This window comes from Heliconius melpomene, chromosome 18, assembly GCF_056956725.1.
Source record: "Heliconius melpomene rosina isolate 202511_hmr_F chromosome 18, ASM5695672v1, whole genome shotgun sequence".
Lineage (NCBI taxonomy): Eukaryota > Metazoa > Arthropoda > Insecta > Lepidoptera > Nymphalidae > Heliconius > Heliconius melpomene.
In genome coordinates, this window is record NC_140406.1 from 10,953,912 (window position 1) to 10,971,803 (window position 17,892).

The window sequence follows — 17,892 nt, forward strand, 5'->3', positions numbered from 1 at the left end:
CTGTGGACAAAGGGCGGTGTTGATTTCTGAGAACAGGCAATGTCTCGAAAATTGGGCACAAAATGGTAAACGGAGTGTTTAACATTAGGCTTCCTCTGGTGGTATTGTATCTGATCATAAAACAAATTTCAACCAGTTGTACAGTGTAATAAGATCATCTCTTGTTGAAAATCACCATACAATTGATAGAGGCCTATTTATATACCAGAATAGATAGAGTGTAGGCGTAATGATATACAACGTTGGCGATCAATTGCAAAACTATGTAGTTTATGTTTGTTTTAGGCTTCCGTACCCAAAGGGTAAAATGGGTTCCTATTACTAAGACTGACTATCCGTCCGTCGGTCTGTCTGTCTGACACCAGGATGTCTCTGTCATGAATCGTGATATTAGGTTGAAATTTTGCACAGGTGGTGTATGTTGCTGCTATAACAATAAATACTGTCCGACTCGCACTTGGGCCTGCTTTAACATAATATGATTAGAATTTAATCAAACATTTTAGGTTAAACATTTTCCCACGACTATCGAACCTACAACCAACGTTTTGGTTCAGACAGTCAGGCACTTCTCAACTGTGCCACTTTGGCATCTATCAGATAGTTTTATATATGTAACTCAAAATAACACTTTATTTATATTATAAGCTCCTATAATAATAGACGAGGGAAATTTACACGTGTAAAAAGTAGACATGTAAACTCGACATTTACATGGGGATGTAAACTCGACGGTAGTAGATTCGATCTCACTGGGAAGAATGAACTATTTTCCTTTTCTTGTTCTGGCAACAAGACAAAGCGCTGCGTTGAGCTCCGCCGCTCCAACACGCAATGTCTCGAAATTTGGGCGATGTGATGAAATTATTTTTTTTGGAACGTGGTTTCCATTCCCATGCGAACTCGTACGCGAATCACGTCCTCAATAAAACAAAGTTGTAATAATACAAAAAAATAACTAAATGTACCAGTGTGTATTTAAAAATGAAGAGTCACTGTATTTAAATGTATGAAATAATTGGAGATAAAACATTGTCTTTATTTTAAAGTAGGATTGGTGTCAGGAGTGCTGACTCATTGTATATAGCATACTGTAGAGAATCTAATTAATATTTCTTGTTTTAGATCATTTTGATCTGGTGGTTTAAATCGTTTGAAGAAATATTTGAAATTATATTTTTTAATTTATTAAAAGAAAAAAAATATTTCTATTAGTGTTATGTTATGATAGAGAAAGTTAGCGTTGTATTTAATTTTTACTCGAGGTTAGATTGTTTTTTTTTTGCATTTAGAGTGGGGAACGGTGTGTCTTAGCATTAGATTCTCTCTGTCTATCCTGCCATGCTGGAAAAGGCGTGAAGCTGCATTTTGCCCTGAAAGTGAGCCAAGTGTTGTAAATATTATGTTTCTAAGTAAGTAAATCTAAAATATTATGTAGTATTAAAACTCGGTGTTGATTTCCGTCGCCTCAACACTCGATGTTTCTAAAATAAGCCTTTGCATGGGGAACGAATTGTCTTAATACTATCTTCCCTCTGCATGCCATGTATATTTTATATTTTTTTTATTTTTTTATGGCTAATCCCAATACAACGTAAATAATAATTAAATAAAAATATTGCACTGTCAGTTACAGCACGGTCAGTCAGTCGTGGCCGTCCTGAAGTTAGCTGCACAGATTTGACTTTCGGATTTTAATTGCTTTTGAATATTTTCGTCCCGAGTGAATAATTAGCATAAGTTCAGAAAACCTTACTCCAAGACCGCCACAACTTGTTGACCGTACTATTTGAACTCATATCCACCGCGTACAGTCAGGCATATTGCAACTATACTATGTTAGCTTTTATATGTAGAGCAAGATATAAAGCATAATATATACGAGTACATATATTCAAATAATATCACAGCTTCATTAAACGTAAACGCAAAAACAGTAAATCAAAGTATACAATAACTCAGTGTTCGCACGAATAATATGCAACGGGTAAGTATTCATATTATTATATACAATTTTGACTCTTATTTATATATAACGAAACTATTAATATTGCTTAAACCATTTAAGATAGAGTTAGCAAAGTCATATCGCATTGGATTCAGAAACGTCAGTACAATTCTGCACGTCGGTGAGGACGTACGCCTCTGTTCCTAACAATTACGATTCTAAATCGATTTAGATAAAAGATTATCGTGTTTTGTGATAGTGGTGTGATAACTGTGATTGTTACATGATCTCCGGTGAGTGTCACTATGATTATTGTAGTCACTATCACGACTCTATCTTGCGGTAGAAGGCCGTTCTATTGAATGATGCGAAGCTACAGCTCTTTGTCTGATAATTCGATTAGTCTTGTATTGTTATTATTAAATTTGCTATAATTTTTCGTTTTGTGTTGTATAATTATTTTTTATCTTTTATTCTTTGGGTTATATTTAATAAAATAAATAGAGTTTTCTCATATTTCTTATTTTTTTATATTTTATATGTTGATCAATTTATGGTCAATAATTTAAAATTATAAGAAAAATATTTTTTTAATTTTTTTATAAAAATATATATTTTTTTATAATTTAAAATTGTATAATTCATGTCTCATTTATATTTCAAGTAACTATAAAATATAAATATAGTACAGTGAAGGCGCAAAATAATTTTATTACTCTTTTTTATTACAAAAATAAGGAAAAATAAAAACCTTTCAGCCGATAATACTTATATTTTACAAGTGACATTAAAAACGTTATGATATTTTTTGCAGACCATTCATTAATAAAATTTTGATGATAGTCTTACATGTACAGTTAAAATTTAAATATACTATCTAAGAACGTTATATAATGTTTTCATTGATATGTAAAACTTTTCCGTTATTTTCATTCATAGACATATATTTTTTGAATGAAAACGGCATCTCAAGATCGACCGCAGACTTGAGAACGGTTTATAATTATGGCCCTAAGTGATGAACATGACATGAATATTTGACATGTATATTTGGGGGAGTGCACTAAAGTGCACCCCTATACTGCACTTTAGTGCACCCTTATACGGAATTTCAAGAAATAGTATTTCTTGAAATTCCTAACGTCTTACAGTTAACGCAAAAGAATTTCAGGCGACGACTAGTATTATAAAATTATCTTTTAATTTCGCTTAATTCTTAATTATGTAATTACAAATGTTATCAAAAATGTTTCAATATCATGATATATGCCGTATAATTGCGATTACCTTCTAAGATAAATTTTTGTTTGATTTTAGTAATAATATGTACCTAAATGTCTTTAAATTTGCACCACGAACGCTACGTTTATTTTGATTATATTATCGAAAGTATGTATAAAAATAAACATATTCCCAGAATTCCTTATAGGTATTAGCTATACCTACAGACAAAAAACCTGTACCTAGATTATTAAGAACTATTCAGTTTTGTAAATTAATAAACTTATTTTTCTAAAATAATCTATTTATATTCACGAACACGAACGAACGATCAAGGTTGTTAATTAATAATAAATATTGTGCGATTTTTTCCTTTTTCTTTTCATAACAATATATATTTTTTTGTTTTGCTCTATTCATTTGTAGTAGAAATATATTTTAATTTATTAAAAATTGAAAGTGTTTTCTTACAAATAAAATAAATTTATACAAAAATATATCTATAATCAGAAACGAAATAATATTCTTTCCATAATCAAATCCGTATCTAGATCAGAACTGTTAATATAATGTTTTTTTGTTTGCTCTACACTCTATCTATAACAATGCTCTAGTATCTTTTTTGTGCCTCTATTGCTTCTTGTTTTCTAATTTTTTCACATTTTTAAATCTTCGTATTTTGAGAGAGTTGAGTAAGCCTCTCTGGAGGCTGTTTTAGCTTTCCTCTCGAGAGCTGACAAGTGTCCTTTCAGAGTTCATATCCAATATTCGCCTTCCTATATAATAATATTTTTTATAGACGGAATACATTCAGGTATAATCATCATCTTGTTCAGTCAGTTATATGACATTTTTTTCTATTTTTGTTATAAAAATAGCAAATAACATTTAAAAACTGGTTTCTTAGATATTTTTAGAACATTAATTTAACAGTCTGTATGCGTACTATGCAGTATATAACCTAAAATCGAATTTACATTTTTTGTTACTTATACGCAGTGTTAAGAAGCATTTATATTTCAATTTACTTTATTTAAAGAACTAAATGCGGCGTTAAGTTCCGTCACTTCTACCTTAGATTACGTCTATGTAAACTATATAAATCTGCTAAGCTGAAAATGAATGTATTTAATAAATTTGATAATCTAAGTCTACCAGTTTTAGGTTGTAGTCACACTCAAAGAATAATATTTAGTAGTTCCTTCTTCGCTTATTTACACATATCGTAATGTTGGGTTCTCCCACTTAACGTACAATGTAAATATAAACAGACAATGTAAATAATTAGATCTGTTATTATAAGAAATATAATCTTTTGTTTTTCAATTCCAATGTTATAGAATGTAAATTAAAATTGTTTATAATTATAATATTATAGAATCTAAATATTCATTGTATCAATACTATTATTCGAATTGACTATTACTCGAATTTAGTTTTAACCACTGCACCATCACGATTCAACACGTAGAATTATTTAAACATAATTATAAATTATTTGAAAAAATGTAGGCTGTTAGCACAGCCAGTGTACTTATAAAACATGATTTTTTATCAATCTATACTATCTATCTATACTTCTATACTAATATAATAAAGCGGAAGAGTTTGTTTGTTTGTTTGTTTGAACGCTAAGATCTATGGATCTACTGGTCCGATTTACTTTGTTTTTGTTTTATATGAAAGCTGCATTCTTCAGAAGTGCTATAGGCTATATAACATTACATTACACATATATACTAATAAATTAAAATACTTTCTAATTTGACATGCAATTTATTCTGCCATGTTAATAACAACCGTCGTTGCTAAGCACCGGTTTGCAAAGTTTCTTTGTTGTTTTAAGAAAACGTCACCCAAAATGAACTTATATTTTGATATTTATCCTTATAAAAATAAATATCTTATATAATATGTAATAAATATTCTTATAGTTCAAGCAGGCGTAGCCGCGTCCGGGTCCACTAGTAAATAATAATTGATGATTACTGATCCGAAACGAATTATAAATAAAAATTGAATTTTAAATAAATAGCATGATAATTAGACATTATTCATGTTATAATATTATTGAGGCTATTGTGGCGCAGTGGTATAGCGTCCGACTGTGAAGGCGATGCTTGTGGGTTCTTAACACTAGTTACCCACTGTTTACTCTGTTAAAATTGGAATGGAGCTTGAACTCTGGAAGTATTACGTAACTCAACGCCGCGCTCGCGATAGGTTGTATGTTCCATTCCTCGAATGGGGATACAAGATAAATTGAATAAATGCAAGTTTTCAGAGGTATTCTAGAATTCTATTCATATGTAAGTATATAAGTTTATACAAATTTAAAACAAGTATACATTTGCTAAATATATATTTGCCGGGGCTTAGAAAATGATGAAGTAGGTAAAGACTTTCTAAGTTAGCGAGATACAGTGAAAGTTGATTATGACCGATTTGGGCGGACACGCCAACTAATATTATTATTATACTAGTTTAGACCTACGATACTGTTTGTACCGTAGCCTTTCTAAATCTAGCTTGCCAATTATTATGATGTCCGATTGTAAACGCGACGGTTGTGGATTTGATTCCTGTTTGGTATATGCGGGAATTTTGTTGTTGAAAAATTATGTTTGTTGTCCTTACGTTAGTAAAACAATCTAATTCAGGTTTTATGAAAGGAAAATAATTAAAATTAAGGAAAATCCTAATATCAACTTCGCGCACAAACTTCTAGTACTTGAGGACAGCCTCGACTGGTTGACATACTGAGTCACGATGGCTTATGTTATATTAAAACTAAAACTAAGCTCTAAAGTTCAGATCTGCTTGAAATAGGAAAATAATAGATTAATCATACATGTAATATTATGTATTATTCTTATAGATTTTCATATAAGGGAAATTTCAAATAAACAACAATATTTGTTTTACTGGAGTGACGCTTTGGTATTCTCATCGTACCTATAGTAGGAACGACGCCTTCGTCTAGTAATTAACTTGATTGATGAACTTTGTTTGCGTAGTGTTTTAAAATGAAATATCTCATTTCTTCCCTTTTGACATGGAACTTAGGAAAATTCCATCTTAATGCTCCCGTACACTCTCTAACTTATCCACAAACCAAGTTTTAACTTTCTAAGATCATAAAATATGCGTGATAATCAACCACCAAACAGAAGCTTTCACTTTCATAGTACTGATAAGCACGCAGCGGCACTTCGTCAGACAGTGGACTCTGTTGTCTATTGTCTACAAATCGCGAGGTTAAGTTATGGCAAATCATGACACACACGCCATACAATGTCTCAAATTTGAAAGAATTGGAGAGATTGAAGTGTCTTATTAAAAGTGTTTTAGGTTCTCTTTGATTTTCCTACCGTGCTTCTTGTTGTGTTCTGCGCAAGTATCCACATGTGCCTCTGATATGATAACCCATAAAGTTCTTGTCGGGCTATACTCATTATGAAATCCACTAAGTTTTTTTTAGTTTAAATATTCATAATGATAGAGAAAGTGAAGCCGGTTATTTTATTTATTTTAAACAATTCGATTTACATATTTTGACAAGCAAAAACAAGAGGACCCACCACCCCAGAGGCCATGGATGACGTGGTCTATCATAGTGAACGAGGCGAAAGAGGTATGCAGAGACAGTAGCGTTTGTCTCTCCGTTCTCTCTGCTACCCCGCTAAAGATAAACAGTGTAGCTAAAACAACAAAGTGAGCGGGGAAATATGAAATTTGTATACAATTTGAAGTTTGTTGTGTTAAGTAAAGTCCTCAGCCTTAGATAACCGACCGGTTTGGAATATTGCGACACGATATACCGTTGCTAATGCTTCTCACGAAAATAATTTTAATATACGTATAGGGCTCATATAATATGATATTTGTTTTTTCCCATTAAAAAATCATGGCATAATGAAAAATATTTTTCGGGAGGAAAGCAAAAAACATCTTTGTTTTTTCCTCCCCCCGAATTCGAAATAATGCTTGTTGACTAGCGAAACTTCAAGTTACACTTTTTTCACCGAAACAATTTTCACCGAGTGGGAATCGGTCGGATGGCCTCTTTATATAGATGAGTTTTGTTTTTCGACTACACCCCAAATATTTTGACGTAGGTTTATATTTATCTTATATTATAGTAGTATGTGACGACAACCCTAAAACAACGTTAAGTTGACGCTGTGTTGTGCTGCAGTTCATAATAGACATGTATAACCTTAAAAATATGGATATATTAATTAATCATGAAGCATGAAGCTAAAGAAATAAAAGGAGATGTAATAAGGTAATATCTTTTTATATTTTTTTAGTCTCATGCTGAATTTCCACTTAACTCGTACTTACGCATTATGTTCCGAAACTTCTGCAGTTTCTTTTTTACAGATTAATCATATTTAAAATGACGACAGTGCCTCAGCGAAAAGACAAAGGAAATTAATCTTAACCTTTAAGTATGGACGTCGGGTCTCACAGACCCATCTAGGTCTACGAATTCTACAAATCGGCCACTTCTCGGTGACCTCCGCCACTGAGTCGCTCAGTACCTTTCGTATTAATGCCAAAATGAATGTAGATAGCAGTGGTTGTGTCTCTGGGTCCAAAACACGTGAGTATTTAACTTTCTAAACGGGGCCTGGGTCTGTCAGACCCGACGTCCATGTTTCCCATACATAATGATTTGAAAACACCATATATTTTTATAATATTACAAAATATACTTTAATATTTTAATTGTATTATTTGTATTCAAATGTTTTTATTGTTATATATCATATATTATTTTGCATTGTTTGTCATATATTTTAGTAATATAAATATTATTTACCTAAAAAAAGATTCAATTTTTTTAGTTTTTATGATAAAATGGAAAAAAATGATCGACCAAGCACGTCAGGGACAAATATATCGGTACTTTATAATCAACATCAATCAAAAGAATTGGACGACGACATTTTATAAAGAAAATAACACTTTATCAAATAAAAAGACGCGTTTCGTATACTAAACTACTCTAAAAATTGAGAATGACTTTGACTCGCGTTTCGCGATCTGATCTATCATTTATTGAACATGAAGCTAAAAAAATAGTTTTGGGTTCTTGAAAAACATGTATACTTTGCCCCCATAAGATATATAAAAAGACAACACATACTTATGTTGACTGCAATCGTCCTGTTAGCCAACAATGTTGAAAGCCATTGTGTATCGATGTTCAATAATACCTTATCTTGAGGTGTTGTCAAAATTTTTATTTTATAACATAAGATGTAATTTTTTTATTTTTTTTATTTGTTAGACTTTATATTTTGATAAAAAAATATTTATTTTATTATCTGTCTTTTTTATAGTATTATTTTCTTAAGAGTCATCCCATGTGGCCAAAGACTGAAATTGTGACTTTAAGTTACTTAAATCGTTGTGATGCGTAAACTTTAATAAAAAGCGATTTTATTTATATTGATTTTGCTTGATTTGAGGCTATTCATGTAAACTAAAACATAAAATTGTCTTCTTCCTTTAAAAAACAGACGGAATATGACCAATAAATACACTGGTCTGACAGACCCGACGTCCATATTTGTGTTATAAAAAAATCACGTCCATAGTTAAAGGTTAACTTATTTTGAAATATTGTTAGTATTATTTTTTAGCTTCATGTTGTGTCAAGACACTCCATTGTTTACTTTACGCCAGGATTCGAGATTCCTTATATAGTTGATATGTACACATTGGGCTTTTTCTTAGATTAACGTTGTATCGGGAACATAGTCCGATCGATAGAGGGAGATTAAGATTTAAGATACTCCGTTCCTCACTTTCCGCTCATTTTTGAGATCATACCCTGAGTGGGAATCGAATCCACAAACGTCGCCTTTACAGTCACACTCTTGCCCCTGGGCCACGACAATCTCAATTATACTTTAATAATATTTATAATGTTGATATTCTTACGATGTTCAAGTACAAAGACCTTCTGGTACCATATATGTAAGTATATATTTTATTATAGCTCGACACCGGTGCTATCACAGCTGCCAAGGTCTGATATTTCATTCAAAACATTTTAATTTCTCAGTCAATGTCATGTTGAATTCTCGTTTGTTACATAAAAGTTGTGTACGCTAAGTTAATTTATATAGGTACATCCAGAATGAGTGGGATAGTGTCAGTAACAAGCCTAGTAAATATATGGCAAAAGCCTTTGTAAATATCTTGGAAAGTGCGAAACGGTTTGTCAAATGATTCATTTTGTCATTGAAAGTAAAGATTATCGCAGCAGTTAAAAGTATATAATTTTTTTGGACACTCTCACACCGCTATCTTAAACACCGTTAAAGCATATACAATTGAGGCCTTCGTGCTTAGCTTCTGCGCTTGCTGTAAACGCTTCGGTCGTGGGTTCGATTTCCACTGGGAAAATTAATTGTTTTCATTTCTCCGTGATTCAAGTTTAGCGTTAAGTTCCGTCACTCAAAAGTTGTTTGGTGCGATGGGATCGAAGTGTCTTAACACTATGTTTCCTCCGCCTACTTTACTATGTTCCGCACATAGTGTGTAGCTAAAAAATACCTATATATAGCAAAATATATATTTATATAAATTTATGCTTAAATACGCATTCGTATGATCATTACTCAAATTGATGTCCTCTGTGGGATTTAAAGTTATGACCTCCTGCTTAATAATTTGAGAGGAACAAGGAAAAAAAATCTAGTGGAAAATTTCTCTTTTGTACGACAAGGATACAAATTTATTTTTGTTTCTGTACAATAAAAAAACAATATTACTATACGAAAATAAGCAATAACTTTATCGTTTCGAACGTCATAAGGAATGTTTTATACGGCTCAGAAGTAACATGCAAAGTGAAAGGCAAAAAATATACAATAATTGACATAAATACCGTCCAATAAATGTTCGTAATGCATTTTTCACTTGCGTCGCGGTACAAAAAGTTTCTCGAACCTACTTACTACGCTCACTTTTTGTGGTCGGTCACTGTGGAAACACGGTCACTGGTTTTTTATGATGCACTGCTCTCTAACACAAGTGTACCTATAGATTGAGGTACGTGGATTAGGATGTTAGAGTAGTTCTTAAGGTGGTTGTTGCAAGTTCAATTATTAATATCAGCGTGTAGAATGATTGAATCTAGGTATATATTATATGAATATTAAATCAAAAACAAACTCTTTGTTTGTTAGTTTGTTTGTGGTCTTGACAAATATAGCCTAGAGTAAAGTTATGCAAAAAATACTAAATTAAATTTAACGGACATTTGCAATAGCGTTACAATTCTATCAATAAATAGTAATACATACGTTATTGAAGTAATTAAAATAATGTGTTTATAATAAACAAAAGGAAAGCTAAAAGGAACCCTGACCTGACAAGGGAGGCTTAGAGTTAGACATTTTATTTATTTTTGACTCTAAAATTGATTATTTATTTATAATATTATAAATAAATAATTAGTCAATCGTTATAATAGTATTAATAAATAATTAATTGGTGATGACGATTTATTTATAATACTATTATGAGGCCGTTATGGCGTAGAAGCACAAGCGTAAGCCAATAAGCCTTATTTTCATTTCTACACATAATGAAGCTAAAAGTATTATAAAATATGAAAAATACATCTTTGAATCACATTTAATTATTCATTTTACTTGAAATATGTCATAAGTAGTAATTATAAGGATTGTAAAGACACGAGCCATAATAAAATAGGAGGATAAGTGAACGTTATAAAACACTGACAAAACAATTTATATTAAACCACGTATGGTGATTATGTCGTTTGTCAATATGACAGTATACGGAAACGTGACACGTGTACCGTTGGATAATTGCCTTAGGTAAGTGCTAGTTCGATTTCCGCTTGCGACAAAATGTCCATAGGTGCCGATATATAAAACATTTTGTAGAAGTGATAGAAATAGTCTATCTTTCAACTAATATTGAAAAATTTGTAAGGATGGATGTTTGTCTAACTTTCTTGACCACTGTTCTCGTAGTGGTTTGAATATGGGAAAAAGAAAACGAGCAGCGTCACGTTCCAATTGTAATATTGAAGTTATTTATATTTCAACAGTGTAATTTATATAGATACTAGTGGGCCCGGACGCGGCTACGCCCGCGAAAATATAAACCTAAATAATTAAAATAAGTTCAAAAATAATAATAAGTGGAGATTTATTATTAGAAAAAATATCTCAGTAACCGAAATGAACAAACAAAAGAAGTAAAAGTAACTAAAGGAAATTCTTAATATTAGAAAAAGTACCTAAAGTTTGCCGCGCGTACTAAACATTTTTCTATATTAAATAATGATTAATTTTTGCGAACAATATTAAATAAAATCCCAATTGTTTAAAATTACGATATTTTAAGTGTATAACATCGGTATAGATAACCGAACTGAGATAAATTAATTATAAGTAGCAAATAATTACATAAAAAATAATAGTAATTCGAAAATATATAAAAATTTACAAAATCATCAAAGTCATCTGCCCGTTCGCGTCGGTCATACTATACAACTCGTAGGCTAGGTCATTTGGAATCAGTGACATCTTCATTATTTATTAGAATGTTATACAGTAAACTATATTTTCCACATGAAATGCTAAAAGTGACTCTTATATTTATTTTCATAAGGATGAATATCAAATTATAGAAATCATCTAATTTTTGTTAATGTATACAAATCTATATGAGCGCGCGCCATGTATGCATTAAGCAAACTCACTTTGGGTGACGTTTTCTTAAAACAACAAACTTTGCAAGACGTTGCTTAGCAACGCGATTATTTTTAACATGGCGGAATAAATTGCATGTCAAATTAATTATTTTAATATATTAATATATATCGACAATATTACAAATATAAGAAAAAAAAGTAGCCTATGTTCATCCCGGTACCCTCAAGTATCTCTATATGAGTATTTTATCACAATTAAATTAGCGGTTTGGGCCTGATTGCGTAAAAGACAGACAGACAGACAGAGTTACTTTCGAATTTATAATATAGGTATGGATGTTACATAGTTAATCAATTGAACTACTTTTTACACGTAATTAACACAATACCTAAAGAAAATGTTTTTACTTATTCGCAATTTATAAATATAAGGTTTCGTAATTACCTATTGTGTATGATTAAATTAATAATAACAATCTTTCAATTTATTAAAATTGCACCATTTGCAATTTCGAGTCAATTTTCAGTCTCAGAAACGAGAAGTCGGAAAACGGAGTGGCTAAACACTAGCCTTATATCAATACGAGTATGTCAGGGCAAACCCTAGGGTTACTTTTATTTCTGCTCGCTTTATATTATTCTTAATTTTTTGTATGCATTTTTGTTCCAAGAAAAATCAATAATCTATATATATAAAATCGAAAGGTCACTCACTCATCACGAAATCTCAGAAACTACATGTGCTAGAAATCAAATTTTGGATAGGAGTTATTTATAGGACGTAGGTGCTCGCTAAGACGGGAATTTGCAATATTCGACTTCTAAGGGGTTGTTTTTGGGGTCGAAAGTTTGTATGATACTTCGTTACTACAAATGCTAGGAGTCTCAAATTTTGGCGACATCGTAGCCATGGAGACAGAAATTAATAATAACATAGTTCACGCGGGTGAAACCGCGAGCGGGCCGCTAGTTGTTTATATTTTTGGTTGCTGTGGCAACGTTAAAATGCGTCACAGTACTTCAGCGCCTTGAACTGGGCCTCAAGGTTACTTAAATATTATCTTTTGATGCTTTAAACTATTATATTATTAAGTTTTTTTGTTTCGTATATTGTCTTATTGTATTGTCATTTTGTCAATCATGTTTTTTACGCGTGTTTTTAGAAACCAAACCAACATTGAAAAATTACTTACTTATTACTTACTATTATTAATTTTTTAATGTTAAGTAGAACTTAGGAACCCACTTTCACTCTTTTATCTATTTTGTGTGTATTTAGAAACTGTTAGCGGACTGACCACAATGGGTATAGTAACCTTTAACGTTTCCTCCTTAATAATAAATGGAAATTTTGTATGCTGAATAGATTTGAACCCAAAGTCATCATATTTAATGTGATACAACTACACTATGGCGACGTTATTTCTTTATATATAAAAATATTTAGTGGAGTGTAGGGTAAAATTAAGATATACGTATCCAAATTCATACGGATTACGAGAATGAGAAAAACGAGATTTTTCATTTTAAACTTCACGCTGCACATAGCACTGTAGGAAGGGGAACCTAGTGTTAAGAAACTTCGTTCTCCATTTTCCGGAAGGATTGCGTGTTGAGTGGCGGAACTTTTGCCTCGACACCCTCTGGTGAAAAAAAGAAAATATTAAATATTTCATTCCCCCAAATGGGAATTGAACCTATAATCGTTGCGTTTACGTCACATGCTTGTGCCCACGATGGCCTAAACTTCATGTAACAAAAAAAAAATCACTTTCACGGATTCCCGCTGGAGTTACTGCAGTTCAATAATACTGCATTATAGCATAATATGACGGCTTAAGACAGATTAGTACAATCAGTTGTGCAAGAAATTAGTTGCGTGAGGATAAGTGGAGGAGATGCTTGTGTTATAGTCTCAAGGCTATTTGGTTACAATTTATGTTACGTAGATTATTTGAAAATAAAAAAGATGCAATATTAACTGAAAGTGGCTATAAGGAAACTGGTGCAAATCATCATCATCATCATCATCCTGTCCTCGTCCACTGCTGGACATAGGCCTCTCCAATGGCACGCCACTGAGCTCGATCTTCAGTTGGGGTAAGCGCGTTCTAGAGTGGAGACCACGCCTCGGCAAGCGTAATGTAGGACGTCCTCCAGCTAGATGGGGTGACGATATTCGCAAAGTAGCGGGCAGCGGCTGGATGCGAAGAGCTGAAGATCGAGCTCAGTGGTGCAAATATACATCCTATATTTTTTATTTTTGTTGGTTTTTTCAAAAAGTAGTTTTTTAGGTACTATAATATTTATCAATGTCCATTGAAACAAGAATTATCATAATCGGTAAAATTGTACTACTCAGTAAAATAGTTAAGTTTAAAAATAAAACAAATATGCATACATAAGAACGCGTCGAATTACCATCCTGCTTCTGTTGAAATATTTTATTTTCATTTCCTTTGTAAAAATTGCTATTGGAATAAATAAAGGCATTGAAATACAAATAAAGATTTTTTAGTTTTTTGTATTTTTTTTATATAAGAGGAAAAAAATATTTTTAAAATATATTTGAGTCTGTCACGCAGTGGTACAGTGTCTGACTGTAAATGCGACGGTCGTGAATACGATTCCCATATGCGAGAATCACTTTGTTAACAACAAACGACAAAGCGCAGCGTAGAGCTCTGCCACTTATCACACAACGTCTCGAACTTTTGGCCGGAAAGGAGAAAACAGAATATCTTAACACTAGGTTCCTTTTGCCTACCATGTTGTACGGGAGAGAGCTTGAGGCTGTAAAAAAGTACTTTGTCGTACCTATAAAGTATTTGAGACTCGAACGTGACATCTGCACTTTGGTTTTAATCAATTATGATCAAACTTAAAAGCGTATATTCTGGAAATACCTTGAGTTTGTCAAGGCGTTTAAAAACGAGTTTCAGTTATAAGTTTGGTAGTTTTTATATTTATAAATCGTCCGTAACTTTGTTAACGTAGACTTTAAGACGTTAAATAGAAAATTCCGTTCCCGTAGAAATTTTGAGAATTCCTCCCCTGGCGGAGTGTCTTAGAGGCCAGTCGTGGCGCAAAGTGTGACTGTAAATGGCATAGGTTGTGGAGTCGATTTCCACTCAAGGAAATGAAATTTTTAATATTTTCATCTTTTCGCCCTGGTGTCGAGGCAAAGCGTAGCGTTGAGTAACGCTGCTCATCACGCAATGTCTCCAGAATTTTTCAGAAAGTGGGGAGTGTCGTAACACTAGGCCAGAAGAGACACCTTAAACCCACATTTGATGATCTTCTCTAAGAAAAAAATACCTATATAGATACACGATAGGTACACATGCTAAAGACAGTAACAGAATGCGGTGTCACTGTAAAAGCCTATAGCTAAGCTAATAGCATTAACCTCGTGTTCAAAAAAAAAATCTAAATGATCGATAGTTAGATGTTATTTTCCACTCATTTAAAGCGATAAGTGCATCAACTACATCAGTCTATTATATAATTAAGTGACGACTAATAGATCTTAGATCTGTAGATCATTAATTTTATAAACATCTGCACTATATATGGGTACAGTAATATTGTATTTGACTTAGGTACGTCTTTGTTAAAACCTTTTTAAATGAGAACAGTACTGAATACTTTATATGACACTATATGCACTATATGGCACTTGAAACTATGGTTGTGGGTTCGATTCCGAGTATACGATATGTAAAATGATTCATCATTAGGTTGTGTTGCTTGAAAATAAAAAAAAGAAACTTACATTTTAATGAACTAAAGTAAGCTTTACAATGTTATAAATATAACAATTGTATGAAAAGTCACACTTCATGCTAATTAGCTCTTTGGAATATAAATATGCAATATGTTTAGCGTAATTGTGACTTTTATAGATATTACGTTATATCTACCGCTAGTTTTATACTACGCAATTATAGAATTATTTTTATTTACCAGGTATTTAAGATGCATTTAAGATACATCTTTTTACCGTTTTCGTAGGAATTTCGGAAACCTTTTCTGAGTCCTCCACAACACACCCAAATTTCAACTTCAGCTCGAATAAATAATTAAATAATCGTTTAATAATCTAGTGTAAATATACTCCGCTTGCCAATATCAGGACAAATTCATGACTTTTCGTGTTGAGTGGTGGCACTTAAACTCTTTAATTTTTACACCAGAACGCGAAAATGATATTAATTCTTTTCCCCGACTGGGGATCGAACTCATAACCGTCGCTTTTACAGTCAGATCCCATGTAACTGCGACTCGCCAGTCTCAATTATTATCAAGCCTTCAGTCTAAAGAGATTAATAGTTACATTCGTATGCAAATAAACAAGCTAATTCAAAAACATAATTACCCTTATAAGATTATAGTACAACGTGAAGTATTCATATAATTTATCGTTTGATTGTGACCCCATAGACCTCTGCTTACATATAATGTAGGTCAAATATGATAATGTTATGCGTTGAACATAGTATGCGTTATTAATATAATATAACTAGCGGCCCGCTCGCGGTATCACCCGCGTGATCTATGTTATTATTAATTTCTGTCTCCATGGCTACGTTCTAGTGACGTCTATGCAAAATTTGAGACTCCTAGCATTTAGTAACGAATGACAAAGACAAATGTCATTAGTAAAGAAGTTTCATACAAACTTTCAACCCCAAAAACAACCCCTTAGAAGTCGAATAATACAAATTCCCGTCTTAGCGAGCACCTACGTCCTATAAGTAACTCCTATGCAAAATTTCAGATTCCTAGCACTTGTAGTTTCTGAGATTTCGTGATGAGTGAGTGACCTTTCGATTTTATATATATAGATATAGACAGATGGAACCTAGTGTTAAGACACTACGTTTCCCACGCCCCCAATTTTCGAGACATTGCGTGTTTTATCTTTGATAGGTTGAATGAATAGTGTTAAATTAATTAACTTTTTGTTTTAGCTTTTTTCAGAGATGACGTAATCAAATTAGGTTAATATTGTAATAAGGAATATATAAATATATAAAATAAAATACATATCTATTTGGCTATAATATAAAAATAAGTTTAAACGGACGAAGCCGCGGTTAGGGTCGTTATTATTCCATCGTTTCACGAAGAGATCCGTATGTCTCATTAGTATCTAATGCTTATACTGTTTGTTCGAACAATTACTACGTTGCTGCCAACATTTAGAAGAAGTTCAATGTCAAAATTCCTCAATGAATACAAACAGTGACAGATTTTCACACAGGAAAAAAAAACTATTAAAAATGCTTATCTAAAAATTTTAATGATAGTGATTTGAGATAAAGCCGCGGGGTTTAGATCCGCCAATCAAAACACAATGTCAAATACAAAATTATAAGCTATATAATTTAGTATGATTCGTTATGTGTACGTAGGCTTATAGGCGGTTTTTATATTAGACACCTATCTTATTGCGTTCTTTAAAATTGGCACAGTCTTTAGAAGTACAAATCTTTTATTGGAAAATTATATTTTCTTTGTTTCTAAATTGGAGGATAGATTGATGTAGCACTAACTTTGTTTAGCTTCTCGCCGTATGCTAAATCTAGCATGGTAGGAACAGAGGGAACCTAGGAACCTAGAGTTAAGATTCTCTATATCGATAAAGACACTTCCGTTCCCCACTTCACTCTATGTTCTGGAGGCATTGCGTGTTGAGTTGGTAGGCAATAGCACCTGCTAATAAAAATAATAAATTTATTTATAAGTACTCAATTTATTAAACGTCACTTAATTCAAATATTTTACTGCATTAAATATGCAGTAAAATATGTAAATAAAGTTATTTTATGTTTATTTAAATCTAAAAGTAATTTAAATATGAAATTACTATACTTGTGCTTTTGATATAATAATTAAATTGTTAAGAGTGCAAGGTCTTCTAGAGTAATTATTCTATATAAGAAATGTTCCTGTTTAAGAACTAATAGTTTGTCTTAGTTAAGTTACGTTACTTAAAAGTTGTATATAC

General features: G+C 32.0%; 1 protein-coding gene across 2 annotated transcripts in view; it reads left to right on the top strand.

Annotated features, from left to right (window-relative positions):
- The window catches only part of Abcd1 (ATP binding cassette subfamily D), a 56,495-nt gene that overhangs the window by 19,093 nt on the left and 19,510 nt on the right, over window positions 1-17,892 (top strand). The window contains exon 1 of one of the 2 annotated variants that reach the window (XM_085202042.1): window positions 2,094-2,241. The exons of the other annotated variant lie outside the window; for it this stretch is intronic. The gene's annotated coding sequence lies outside the window, so the exon portion shown is untranslated. Of the gene's footprint in view, window positions 1-2,093; window positions 2,242-17,892 lie in introns of those variants that run through there. 2 annotated transcript variants of the gene reach the window in all.